General features: G+C 49.7%; 1 long non-coding RNA gene across 1 annotated transcript; it reads right to left on the bottom strand.

Annotated features, from left to right (window-relative positions):
- Positions 1–6,801: 6,801 nt before the first annotated feature.
- Positions 6,802–14,214, bottom strand: LOC102377272. The gene is made up of 4 exons (XR_324379.3): positions 13,967–14,214; positions 13,128–13,246; positions 12,151–12,307; positions 6,802–7,160 (listed from the first exon to the last, which is right to left on the bottom strand). It is a non-coding gene; the product is annotated as an uncharacterized LOC102377272 (long non-coding RNA).
- Between the last annotated feature and the right edge of the window lie 7 nt (positions 14,215–14,221).

Here is a 14,221-nt window from a genome sequence, read left to right on the forward strand (position 1 = left end):
TGCACGTGGGGCAGCGACACCCCGACAGTCCGCGCCGCCCCGAGCCCCCGCCGGCCCGCTGCGCCTCCGCCTCCGCCTCCCTTTGCAAAGCGGCCCGGCCCCGGGGCAGCAGCAGCAGCAGCAGCACGCGGCTTTGCCGCCGCCCCGCGCCCACAGCGCTCTCCTGGCCCCCGGGCGCCTCGACCTTCAGCCCCCGACACAGCCCCTGGCGCGGGGCGAAAGCTCCCCCCGTAGCTCAGTGCTCCGCAGCCCGCCCGGGCAGGGCACAGGGCAATTCATTTGCTCGCAGCCACCCGCGGCTCCCAGGCCCGTATGATTTCAAGCTCCCCTGAGGCTGCTGCAAAGTCCTTCAAGGGCAGGCCGGGTCCCCGAGGGTGCAGAGACAACGTAAAGCTTGGGGCAAGACAGAAGGCACTGGGGTGGGGCCATGGCTGTCAGCTAGTGTTCTCCCCGGGAGTGCCAGCTCCTTTCTCCCTCCCTCCGCACCAGCCTGCTGTCCAGCACATCACCTGCATGGAGCAGGGTCCTTTTAAGGAAAGGGAAAACTGGTTTCCTTCCGACTGGCCACCTCAGCCCTTCAGACTGTCTCTTGTCCCTGGCCGGGACTGGTGACATGCCAGACAGCTCAGGAGTGTGAGGGGACCACTGATCAGTTCTGATTCTGCTCCAGGCCTCCTCCCTTGGGAGGATCCTGCATGCAGACTAGGATCTGATCCAATGCACTCCCTAAACGTGCAGTGAACTATTTTTACAGCTGAACAGAGGGAGCAGCTGAGATTAGGCTGATGCTGCCACCTCTCTGCTAGGCATATTCTTTCTAGGAAAAGGATTTGTTACCAAGCAGAAGAGACATGAAGCTGCAGGCTCTTTTCTTGTGAAGTGAGGCATGAATCATGCTGAAACTTAATAGTATGGGGTTCGGAGGGAGTGAAAGGCCTGACCAACTGCACTGCAGGTCCCAGCAAATCTTTGTCCCTGCCACTGTGGCACAAGCTGGTGGCCAGGAATCTCTCTAGCAGCAAAAAAGAAAACCTCCTTTACAATTTCCAAGAGAAGTGGTGCTGGCTCCTACCCTGGGGGTCTTTAAGAGGAGGCTAGATGAACACCTTGCTGGGGTCGTTTGACCCCAGTGCTCTTTCTTGCCATGTCAGAGGGTCGGACTTGATGATCTGTGAAGGTCCCTTCTGACCCTACAAACTATAAACTATAACTAACTATAAAAGCACTGCTAACCTGACTTCCACATGTCCCAACCTTTTACCTGGGGATGGTGCCTCCACCAAGGCAAACTAGGATTTTGATCTATTTTCCTATTGTTTAATTATTTCAAGTTCTTTGAAATGAAGCTCTAGCAAGGCAGACCTTGCCTCCTGAAGCATCCTTGAATGCTTTCAACATAGGCTTTCAATTCTCTTGAGCCCCTGGACTAATTGTGAAAAGGAAAAAATAAAATCACAGGTCATCCATTATGTCTTAATATAATTTAAATCTCCCCAGAAGGGTAATAATGAGTCACTGCTTACTATGATCCATTTGGTGCATGAGGGAATTGTTTCTGCAAGTAATGATAATTGCTTGCCCCACCACCTAGGAGCTTTGCCTGATCAAAGCTCATGTACAGGACTTCTGTGAACTATGCCACCTTCTCAGCGATCTTGATGTTGCTGCTATTACCTACATTACAGGTGTTAGGTAGGTTGGCTACTGATAAAATGAGCAAGAGACAAGTCTGCAGCTTGACCTTTAAATTATTTACACCCCAAAGTACAAGAATAAGCACTTATCCCACAACAGCGCAATACAGACTTTTACTTACACTGTCTAGAGCAGTAGGCATTGAGGGCTATAGGCCATATAGACGTAATAGAGTGGGGGGAAAAAGGTGAGGGGAGCATTGCTTTCTATGTTAAGGAGCAATACACGTCTTCAATAATCAAATTGAAGGACTGGGTCAAAAGAAATCTCACCTGGTTCAATGAACTGCCTGTTCTCCAAGAGTCTGCGGAGTTCTGTCTGAAGGGTACCACATTTAGCATCAGATTCTTTTCAAGGCCTCTGTGGATTATACTATCTGGTTATCTTGATAACAATGAAGCAAGATTCATGGGGTAGTCATATATTTTATTGGTGCACCCTGTACAGCTGGGAGAAAGGTCAAACAAGCTTTTGGGCATCAAGTGCCCATCATCAAGTCTAGGAAAGAAACAGGGATTTTCCAAGCTAAATGTAAGTTAGAAAAATGGCTTTTATTTAATGTTATTATGTTAGTGATACGAGCACTTGAAAGGCAATTGGACAGTTATGACACGTGGAGGAAAGAGAAGTTAGCAGAGGGAGAGGTAAGAGACAACTTATCATGAGATATGTTATTATGGGGAACACATATGAGGCCCTGGCATCACTAGAGGAGAGTGCAGCAAAAGAAGCTGCATCCACAGCCACCACCATGCAGATTGAAGGACAACTGGATAAGCGGAAGAAGAGACACCGAGTCATCATGATGGGCGACTCCCTCCCAAGAGGAATGGAGGGAGTCTTCTGTAGGCTGGATCCCACAGTATGGGAGGTATGCTGTCTGCCCAGAGCCTGGATTCGGGACATCACTGTGAGGATTCCTGACCTCATCCGGCCCTCCAACTATTATCCCATGGTCCTCGTCCATGTGGGTACAAATGATACAGCCAGGAGTAGCTGAATCATGAGTGACTGCAAGGCTCTGGGGGCCAGGCTTAGGAGACTGGGGGTGCAGGTGGTCTTGTTGATCCTTCTGGCCAGAGGTCACAGCCAGCAGAGACAGCTGTATTAGAGAAGTCAACTTGCAGCTCCAGAGTTGGTGCCATCATGCAGGTTTTGGCTTCTTCAAGCATGATCCACACTTTCACGAAAGAAGCATGCTGGGACAAGACGGTCTCCATCTCTCTTCGAAAAGTAAGAATCTGTTCTCTTACAGGTTGGATGATCTCCTGCACAGGGCTTTAAATTAGGTGCACTGGGGGGATGAGGATGCAAAAGACAGAGGACACCTAAGAACAACAAACGACAAGCCATGCACTGGAACAGTCCACGTAAGTACTGAGGGGCCCGACAGGCATCAGGACAGGAGAGTACCAAGGGCACCTATCGGGTGACGTACGTGTCTCCATACTAATGCTAGAAGCATGGGGAACAAGCAGGAAGAACTCACACTCCTGCTTGCAAACAAAGACTTTGACCTGATTGAATTAACTGAAACCTGGTGGGACCCTACCCATGATTGAGCAGTAGGCATTGAGGGCTATAGGCCATATAGATGTAATAGAGTGGGGGAAAAAAGGTGGGGGGAACATCGCTTTCTATGTTAAGGAGCAATACACATTTTCAATAATCAAGATGGGATCAGAGAAGGGACAAATTGAGATACTGTGGGTCAGAATACAAGAGGGTCAGGGTAAAAGGGACTTGGTAGCAGGAGTCTATTACAGACCATCACACCAGGAGGATGAACTAGACCTGGAATTCTCAAGACAGCTCTCAGAGGCAGTACGCTCAAGGGACATGGTTGTCATGGGGGACCTTAACTGCCCTGACATCTGCTGGGAGGAGCAGTCAGCTAGATCCGACCGTTCACATAGGTTCTTAACCTGCATACAGGACCTTCACTTAATGCAGGAGGCATATGGTCCCACTAGGGGAAATGCCTTACTGGATTTGGTATTTGCTACAGGAGATGACCTGGTGGTAGATCTGCAGGTACAGGATAATCTAGGAGATCGTGACCACCAATTGTTAGAATTCACTATCCATCAAAAGGTGGGAAAGATAACCAGTAGGGCAGAAGTACTAGACTTCAGAAAGGCTAACTTCAATGAGCTCAGCAGGTTACTAAGTGAGGTGCTGAAAGACAAGGACCTTGGTAAGATGGGAGTCCAGGAAGGGTGGTTGTTCCTCAAGGGAACAATCCTTTGGGCACAGAGGGGGACAATCCCATTGCACATGAAGTGGGGCAAAGGGGCCAAGAAACCCTCTTGGCTGAACAGGGAAACCCAGGAAAGCCCAGGGATGAAAAAAAGAGGCCTACAGACTGGAAGCAGGGGGTAGCCACCAAGGATGAATATAATATACCTACTTGGCTTGCACTTGCAGGGAGTCAATTAGAAAGGCCAAGGCAGCAATGGAACTCAGGCTGGCAACAAAAATTAAAGACAACAAAAAGTCCTTCTTCAGGTATACAGGGAGCAAAAATAAGGGGCATGGTAACATAGGACCCCTACAGGACAGACTAGGGCAGGGGTTTTCAACCTTTTTTAGTCTAAGTACGCCCAGCGGCCAGAAGCCAAGCGGGGGGATAGGGGCAGAGCTTGTGGCCGGACACAGAGCAGGGAGGTGGAGACAATGCATGGGTGAGTGGGGACGGAGTGCCACTGCCTCCCAGGACCAAGGCCGGGGCAGGGCAGGGAAGCTCACTGGGCTAGGGGGAGGACAGTGGCGCCCCTCTGTGGGGCAGGGAAGCTCACTGGACTGGTGTGTGGTGGCGGCAGCTGCTGCGTGTGAGCTTCCCCACCCCACAAACAGGCACTACTGCCCCTGCCCTGCCTTGACCTGGCCCTGCTCCTGGGAGGTGATGGCACTCCATCCCCACCCACCTGTACCCCCTAGGACCAGTCCAAGTATCCCCAGGGGTATGCATACCCCCGATTGACAACCCCTGGACTAGGGAAATTAGTGACAGATAGGAGGGACAAAGCTGAGCTCTTCAATGAGTTCTTTGCACCAGTATTCCTGAACACAGATAAAGACATATCTCCAAACTGGACTATAGACGAGCACAGAAGGGACACCAGCCTACCAACAGTTAGCATCAACCTTGTGAAGGGACACTTGGAGGGGCTTGATGTGTTTAATTCAGCAGGTCCAGATGATCTTCATCCAAGGGTGCTGAAAAAATTGGCCAGTGTCACAGCACAACCACTGACAAGAAAACACTCATGGCTCTCAGGACAAATCCCAGAGGACTGGAAAAGGGTCAATGTAGTCCCTATTTTCAAAAAGGGGTGGAAGGAGGATCCAGGTAACTATAGACCAGTTAGTCTCACCTCTATCCTTTGAAAAAATTATGAAGGATTATATTTGTGGGAGCCCAGCAGGAAAAATAATGCTGAAAGGCAACCAGCACGGATTCATAGCAGGGAGATCCTGCCTGACAAATCTTGTTTCTTTTTAAGAGCAGGTCACAAACTGCTTAAAAGCAGGAGTTGCAGTAGATGTAATATACTTAGATTTTTAAAAAGCCTTTGATACAGTGTCTCATCCCATTCTCATAAATAAACGAAGTGGCTGTGATGTAAATGATTACATGGTCAGGTGGGTGACGAATTGGCTTATGGGATGCATCCAGAGAGTGGTGGTGGACAGGTCGATACGAACCTGGAAAGATGTGGGCAATGGTGTCCCCCAAGGCTCAGTCCTTGGACTAGTGCTGTTCAATATCTTCATCAGTGACTTGGACGAGGGCATGGAGAGCACTCTGTCCAGATTCACAGATGTCACCAAATTATGGGGCAAAGCAAACACACTGGTGGACAGGGTGTGGATTCAAGTAGATTTGGTCAAGCTGGAAGATTGGGCAGAACAAAATAGGATGCAGTTTAACAAAGTGCAAAGTATTGCACCTTGGGAGAAGGAATCACCAACACTTACAGACTGGGAGATGATTTCCTAAGCAGGACAAGAGCAGAAAGGGATCTCGGAGTAATAGTTGACTCAAAGATGAACATGAGTCAACAATGTGATGAAGCAATCAATAGATCTAACCACACTCTTATCATGCATTAACAGGTGCATCACAAACAGGTCTAAGGTGATACTGCCCCTCTATGTGGCATTGGTAAGGCTGCAGCTGGAGTACTGCATCCAGTTTTGGGCACTGTACTTCAAGAGGGGTGTAGATAGCCTTGAGAAGGTCCAGAGGATGGCCACTTGTATGGCTAGGGGCCTGCAGGTAAGTTCCTACAAGGAGAGATCAAGTGACCTGGATATCTTCAGCCTCTGCAAAAGAAGGCTGAGAGGTGAGCTAGTGGCCATCTACAAATTCGCCAGGGGTGTGGGGGACAGCAAGGAATAGGAGATACTTTATTTACCAAGGCACCCCTTGGAGTAATTAGAAACAATGGCCACAAACTGGCAGAGAGCAGATTTAGATTAGGCATTAGGAAGAACTTCTTTACAGTAAGCGTTACCAGGATCTGGAATGAGCTTCCAAGGGAGGTGGTGCTCTCTACTACCTTGGAAGTCTTTAAGAGGAGACTGGACAAGTACCTGGCTGCGGTCGTCTGACCCCAGCACTTTCCTGCCCAGGGCAGGGAGTTGGACTCGATCTACTAAGGTCCCTTCCGACCCTAAAAATCTATGAAATCTATGAGCCATAAAACCACTGCCTGCTAAGTCCATGGTTTTTGGCATCCAGACAGTATTTATATTCACCAGCCATTTTCCAATAACAAGAACCAAAAAAAAAAAAAATCCCATGTGGTGCAGTCACATGCAAAGTGGTATCTTTAGCAGGAGACTTGACGCTGCTGAATGAGTGCCATCTTAAACTGTGAAGAGCAAGGAGGATAGATGGAGTTAGAGACCTACCTCCATGACTAGCTTGATTCTGCCATGGAATTTGATGGCAATGAGGGTAAAGTAGTTCTCTCCAGCTGGGCATTCATAAATTGTAAGGGGCTGGAAGGGACTTTGCAAGACCATTGGATCCAGCCCCCCTGCACTAGGCAGGAAAGACAACTGGGGTCAGGTGACCCCAGCAAGGTCACGGTCCAGCCTCTGCTTGAAGATTTCCGGAGTAGGTGATTGCACCACCTCTAGAGGGAGTTTATTCCGCAGTCAGGGCATTGGCTGAGCATCATCCATTCATCTTAAAGAAGTACCTGCTCAAAGCCATATTTCTCAATAGACTTCTGCAAATTTTTTAAAAGAATCCCCCAAGGTTTAAGTAGGTAAAGATTCCCCAAATAAGAAGCCTGCATTGATTATATTGGCAAACTTGTAGCATAAGTATGTCAAAGGATGAACAACATTCCCCACCTCTGCCGACTCATTTCACTTCAGAGCAAAGGAGCAGCTGTGTTTTATTCCAGTCTTGAAATGTTCTTTGTTGTTTTCTGATGTTATCTTGTAGTCTGTGGGAATCAATGTCATTTGATAAAGGCTGAACTGTTGTTTTGCGTCTTCTCCCATCATTAGCATTCTCAGCAGCTGGTAAAAGCTACACTTGAAATGCATGAAGGAGCTAGAGATGCTTTTAAATGTTCTTGAACAGTCATTGAAATTAGAAAGGCTAGTTACAGAAGGGCTCTACAGCACTAGTGAAAGCTGCAGCCCTCTGAACTGTTCCCAATAGCAATAGCATAAGGGACCACTGACTCAGTAGTAGCACACATACCATTGTGCTGTGAACTTCTGCAGTAATGATGGAAGCACCCACAATTTTATCATAATTGTCACAGGATGGGGTCCCTAAGGATGGCCGTGTTACCCCTAAGGCCCCCTTGACCATGCCAATTTGGCCCGATGGGCACCCTCTATTCTCGCCCGCCACGTCTTTTTGTATTTTTGTAATATAGGGAGGCTGCCTTCATGTCCTGTTGGACACAGTCTTGATGGATTTCCCTGAACCCTGTGGGTCCCATTTCAAAATGGGTGTTTCAGGGCACCCTAACCTTATGGGCTGTGTGTGGCTCCAGCTGCCCCTTTACAACGCCCCAAGTCTCGCAGATGCTACCGACATTATCCGGTCTAGGCTTTGTTGTAATGTTGCCCCCTTGTCCTGCTTGGTCTCACCCTACGCTGGGGTCTGTGCATCCCAAATGCCGTACCCTCTCTGGCACCAGGGTCCCCACGCTGCAGTGGGCCCCCAATGAGGCCTCCTCCTTCCACCAAATAGCCTCACCCAAACCACTGGTCTTATAAACAAAAATCAACCTGCAAGCCCCCAGGCTATAACAAACTCCTGGGTAAGCTTTTTGAGAGAATTATCATAGCGCATGTCCATGAGGGGCCAGCAGAGGAGATTATGCTTAGGGGCAACCAACACGGGTTCATTAGAGGCAGATCCTGTCAGACCAACCTGATGGCCTTCTATGACCAGGTCACAAAATCCTTAGATGCAGGGGTAGCAGTGGATGTAGTCTTTCTGGACTTTAGGAAGGCCTTCGACACTGTCTCTCACCCCATTCTCATTAAAAAACTAGGGGACTGTGGCGTCGACACCTACAGTCAAATGGGTCACTAACTGGCTGGAGGGCCGCACCCAGAGTGGTGGTGGATGGGTTATTTTTGACCTGGTGGGATGTGGTCAGGTAACTGGTCAGGCTGCAGTTGCAGTACTGCATCCAGTTCTGGGCACCGCACTTCAGGAGGGATGTGGACAACATGGAGAGGGTCCAGAGGAGGGACACTTGCATGATCAGGGGGCAACAGGGCAGGCCCTACAAGGAGAGGCTACGGGACCTGAACCCATTCAGCCTCCACAAGAGAAGGCTGAGAAGGGATCTGATGGGCGTTTACAAACTAGTCAGAGGGGACCAACAGGCACTGGGGGAGTCCCTGTTCCCCTGAGCACTTCCAGGAGTGACAAGAAATAACGGTCACAAGCTGGCAGAGGGTAGATTCAGACTAGACATCAGGAGGCACTACTTCACTATCAGGGTGGCTAGGATCTGGAACCAACTTCCAAGCAAAGTGGTGCTGGCTCTTACCCTGGGGGTCTTTAAGAGGAGGCTAGATGAACACCTTGCTGGGGTTGTTTGACCCCAGTACTCTTTCCTGCCATGGCAGGGGGTCAGACTGGATGATCTGTCAAGGTCTCTTCTGACCCTACAAACTATGAAACTCAAGCCACCCAGCTACAACATCACTCGAGCCACACAGGGGGTACTCTATCCCTCAACAGTACCAGAAGCTGCACCTGCAGTCAGGCCTCTTCCCTTTACTTCCTCTGGGAGAGCTCCTTCCCCCTTGGGTGCTGGCAGAGATCTACTCTCCTGGACTCTGGCCTGGGGCTTATATACGAGCCAGGCCCTGCCCCTTCTGGTCAGCTGACTGCTGGCAGGTGTGGGCCTGCTAGCTCGTTCTGGCTGCCCTGGTAACCAGCAGCTAGGGTTCCTAACTCACTGGTAGGGCTCTCCCCCTAGCAGCTCCAGGCCTTAAAAGGAGCAGGATACCCTAGTGGCCTGTGACAATAATACCAGCGCCATGGGATTGTGAGCTTCCTCTGCAGCAGTGGCACAAGTGTTTGACAGCTCTGCAATAAGACCAGAATACAAAGGGGTGAATCAATATTACCCCTTTTCTTTCTGTCCCAGAGAGAAAGAGAAACCAGTCAATTTGTACTGATTCATTATTAGAGCAGCAATAATCATCACATACCAAGAATTAGCTCAGTTAATTATCAGACAACTAATTGGCAGGCCAGCCCAAGATCACCTATTGACTCCTGGTAGCCAAAGAGCATTATGAAGCATTATAGATTATGGAGAAGCCTGTTGCCTTCAATGAGGGCTGAAGGAATCACACCTCTAAAATTCAAGCCTTGAGTTTCTATCAGCAGAGTGACACAGGACTTCTCAAAAACTGATGCTGGCCTGAAGCAGAGGTGCCTTGCCTTACCATGCTTGTTTGGACCCTGAAAGAAGGGTCTGGCCTGACCCCTAAAAGTGGGCCTGGTCTCGACCAAGCAGCAGGTAACATCTTGTACCTGGAGGCCACTGCTGCTGGGTACTTCAGGGAAGGTCTGGTTATAACTGAACCCCAAGGAATCAGACAGTACAGCCTGGGTCTGCTGGGCTGACAGTCAGAGACCCACCTTCTTACCCATAAGCAGACACCATCTGGCAAAGGGCTCCCCATGCCAACAATATAGAGTACAGGGCTTTCCATGCCTTCAATGTAGAGATACTCTTCAAAATGTGGTACCACAGCTCTGGCCCTGCAATGCTGCCCTGGCCCCTGGAAGAGGAGATCTGAATGGACACACAGTAACTTTGCCATAAAGTGCCCCTTGGTCTTCTTGCATGGGTGGACAGTGCACAGCTCTCCAGAGCATGCCAGATGATACTTTGCAGAGCATGCCAGATGATGCTTTGCAGCTCTTTGCCCTTTCAGAGACATCAGGCATGTCTCAGCTAGTATTAAATTAAACTGCATCTGTGCCTTTGTACACGAGTAGCTCACTATTTAAGTGAGCCAACTCAAGGAGGAATGGGAACAGCAGATCCAGGATAGCAAAAAGGTGGAGTGACGGTGGAGAACACATTGCACGTGAGCTTACTGCACATGTGGCTGGCAGCTGGGATGAGCTCTCAGCAGTGACCTGGCGGGGGCAGTGTGGCTGCACCATTGTTCTGCCCTGGCACTAAATGATTAGTGTTGGCCTAATCATTTCTGCAAAACTCCTGGAAATGAGTTTTGCAGAAATGATTAGGCCAACACCAAAGGATCAAGCAAGGTGTGAGCATACTGAACAGCCAGATCACTAGGAGGGCAGGGTGACTGTTCTGAATGCTGTCATGATCCCTGGATTCAGCCTTTCCCCTGAACACTGTCATGGTCTTGGCACCAGCACTCCATACAATGGGACTTGCTCTCAAGCTGCTGAAAAGCCTCACATAGTCTCATCAGACTTTTGGTTGTCAAGTCACAGCCTACCAGTGGGCAAAACAGTCAGATATAGATCATGGGTGTGTCAAAGGGAAAGGAGGGGAAGAAACTTTGGGTTTCCTGTGTCGAGTAGGAAGGAAATGTATGGGCAAATGTCTCTTTGATGAAGAAGTGTAGCTAATGGACATGGTCCCCTCTGGTGCTGTTGTGTTGTTTTTTTACCTATTGTTATGGGGGTCACTGCTCAATAGCAACCAGCACCCACTCCCAAGAAACGTGGAAGAACAAAGAGTCACAATAGCATATGGAAGGTCCAGATACATCTGTAATATGCAAAGCGGGGGGCCTTGCTGACTGCCTCATTCACCTGCTACATGCCTTTGTTGAAAGGCCCCCGCTCATGTGTTTCCTCACTCCTCAACTGTAACAATGGGAACACTGTTTCCCAACCCCTCCTATTCAGTGGTGCCTACCCAGATCTCTAATCCGGTATATTTCTATCAAAGTCATCCCCAGGGCCTTGGAGACTATTTTTTAAAGCTACTTTTGTGGGGTTGGAGGCCTCAGTGAAAAGATGCTAATTTACTCTGGCTTAGTTTCTACTTATGTGATAAGAGCAGTAAGGTAACTAGGGTTTGGCAAGTAGGGCACAAACTAAGGGGGGCACTGGAATAGAGGCGGGGGGGTGCAAGTCTCTTGCCATGGGAAGTAGGGGCAGGAGTCCCCTTATAAGCCTCATTCCCTACTCACCCCTTCAATAGGAGGCACTGTTGAAGTACGGGAAGTGTCAAATGCACCCCCCTCCCCACCCCGTCACTGCTGAGAGCTCATCCCAGCGTTCCAGCACCCAGGAGGTTAGCACCACCCACTCTATAAACCCTGTTATGTCTGGGAACTGGTAATGGTGGAGGCTGCCAAGGTAGCAGGAGTGTGAGAGGGTCCACATACCCAGCAGCTGCCACGTTAACCCCACATCTGCTGGCCACGGGGACCCCTTCCTTTGGGTCCCTGTGGCCCAAAGGACCCCTTCCTTTGGGTTCCTTTGGGACCCCTTCCTTTGGGTCCCCCAACAGCAGCCATTCCTTGTTGGCCCAGGGAACAAACCCTACTGGGTAGGCCTCTGAGTAAGAGCATGCAGACAGCCAATAACTATGGAGCAGCTGACACACAATAAACCTACCCCATTTCACCCTATGATATATTGTTCATATGTCTATACCAGTGTATATTACTGGGTTCAAAACTGCTGTTCAGGCAAAGCCCTCTGTGTCATTGTAAGCAGCAAAAAGAAAACTTCAGCTAAGGGAACAGCAGAGTGATAACTGGAACCCTACACAGATAGAGTGTGAGGCTGCGTAAACAGCAAAATGAAAAACAACACTGAAAAGGCAGAAAAGCTTAGGACTGTTTGGTTTAGAGAGGAGAGAGGTGGGAGGAGAAATGCATGGAGGCATCAGGTAAGAACTAATAGTGATCTCAGATTTAATCTGTTGGAAGATAATCTTTTCTCACCTCTCTCAGGAAAGTGTTTGCTTTGTTTAGTGCAAACTAAACATTGATTTAAGCCTCTTCTGTTTCTCTCTAATTTGAAGCTGCTGTGCCATGAGCTGGTGTGTTATCCAGTGCTCCTGAGACGCAGAGGCTCTTTGCATCTCTCTCTGTCACTCTCCTTTTAAAAGAAAGAGACAAGGACATTCCCTCAAAAAGGAAAATGTGGTTTAAAAACATTGGTTTCCATGCAGATGGCACCTTCCCAGCAGGAACTCTTCTGAACAAAGGAGCATTCATTAATGTATCTTTCCTAACCCACACTCCCCATGTTCACTGACAGCCTCTGCCTTCTATAAATAATGCCATGTTCCCACATACCTCCACATAACACACCCACTGCATTCCTCACCAGAGCATTATAATGCAAAACCCCACAGCAACCACTTACCCCCCTGGGAAAACAATGCATTCTACAAATCACAGATGTCTAACAGGCATGCATGTTAATGCTACGGCTGTAAGAGTTAAGGGATTACCAGAAGGGAGAAGAGACACACTCCGGAACACCAGAGGAACCCTGCAGCTGGAGAGGGTGCTGAGCCAGGCCTGGTCTCAGGGCCTTGCAACCAATGCAATTGACTGGGTCCCAGGCCCTTGCCGAGCAGTTTCACAGCTGCGGTAGGGTTGCCTAGTAGGGCTGTGCAAATTTTTGCTGGCTGTTTCAACTCTGTTTCAATTTGTTTTAAGCTCAAAACAGCGAAATGGAAACAAAACAAAGGGCTTTGAAACAGCCTCCAAACAAAATGAGGGCAGTCGAAACGTTTTGGAAGTTTTGAAACATTTCGAGTTTCAAAGCTGAAGCTGGGCTTGCCTGCAGGGAAACAGAAAGTAAGGAGAGGGAGAGGGAGGAGGGAAAAGAGGGGATATTGACTGTGACTGTGACAGTTTGGCTGCCTGAGATGCTGCTGGTGCTACTTTGCTGCTTGCTAAGTTATTACCTGTTGTCATTTAAAGTGGTGGACCGGGCTGAGGCTGCAGGAGGCCTAACTGGGGCATACTACCATGTCGTGTAGAGCAGTGCTTCTCAAAGTGGTGGTGCGAGGCACCGGTTGCCGATCTGCAGCGAGTTGCCAGGAAAGAAAGAAATATATTTTCAGAAGCATAACATTGATATGTCATAGTGCCACAGTTCATATGTTCCAACACTCCAGGTGACGTCACGTTGTGCGAGGTGAGGAAAGAGAAAGAAACAGCCGGTTGTGCATTTGGGTAGCGCTGTTACATGCAGTTGCTGCCACCAGCTAAACTGGGCACTGAAAAAATTGCCGGCGTGCCACATCAGATAGCTTGAGAAGCACGCACGCACGCGCGCACACACCATGAGTTTTGCTTGTCAGCAGCTTAAGGTGCCATTTCCCAGAAAACCCTGCACCAATCTCCTTGAAACTCGGAAGGGTTCATGCTCTCAGAAGGGGCTACCATCCCTGCAAGTTTCATCCAAATCAAGCAAGAAATGACAAAGTTGTAGGCTGTTCCAGGCTTCCCCATTATAGCCTATGGGCAAAATGTTGAAACAGTTTTGATGGAAGCAAGGGAAGGAGCAGTGCTTTGAAATGAAACCAAAGGTTGAAACGAAACACTGTCCCGAAACGGAAGTCGAAACAGAAGGGTGCTGTTTCTCACAGCCCTATTTGCCTCGTAAAGAGTGGCGGCTTCCTGGTGAAACTCTCCCCCCAGGTGAACCCTGCCCCTGCTCTGATCTGTTACCACAGCACCTGCTCTGGCGCATTCGGGTCCTTCCCCCGCTGCTGCCCTACCAAGGCGAGCAAGGTCTCACCTGAACGGTGCGGGCGCCCCGCGCTCAGACCAGGCAGCCGGGGCCGGCGGATGAGCCCGTCTCGGGACCGGAAAGGCCCACCCCGAGGAGCCAAGCCCTGCAGGACCGTCGCTCTCCGGCGATCAAAAGAGCGAGCAGGGCAGGGCGCACCGCGGGGGGCCCCTGCCGCCCGCTCCCCCTCGTGCTACCAGCCAGCGGCTTTTCTCCAAACTTAGTAACGTGGCAGCTCGCGGCCGAGCCGGGCCCGAGTGCACT

Source organism: Alligator sinensis, unplaced genomic scaffold, assembly GCF_000455745.1.
Source record: "Alligator sinensis unplaced genomic scaffold, ASM45574v1 scaffold642_1, whole genome shotgun sequence".
NCBI lineage: Eukaryota > Metazoa > Chordata > Crocodylia > Alligatoridae > Alligator > Alligator sinensis.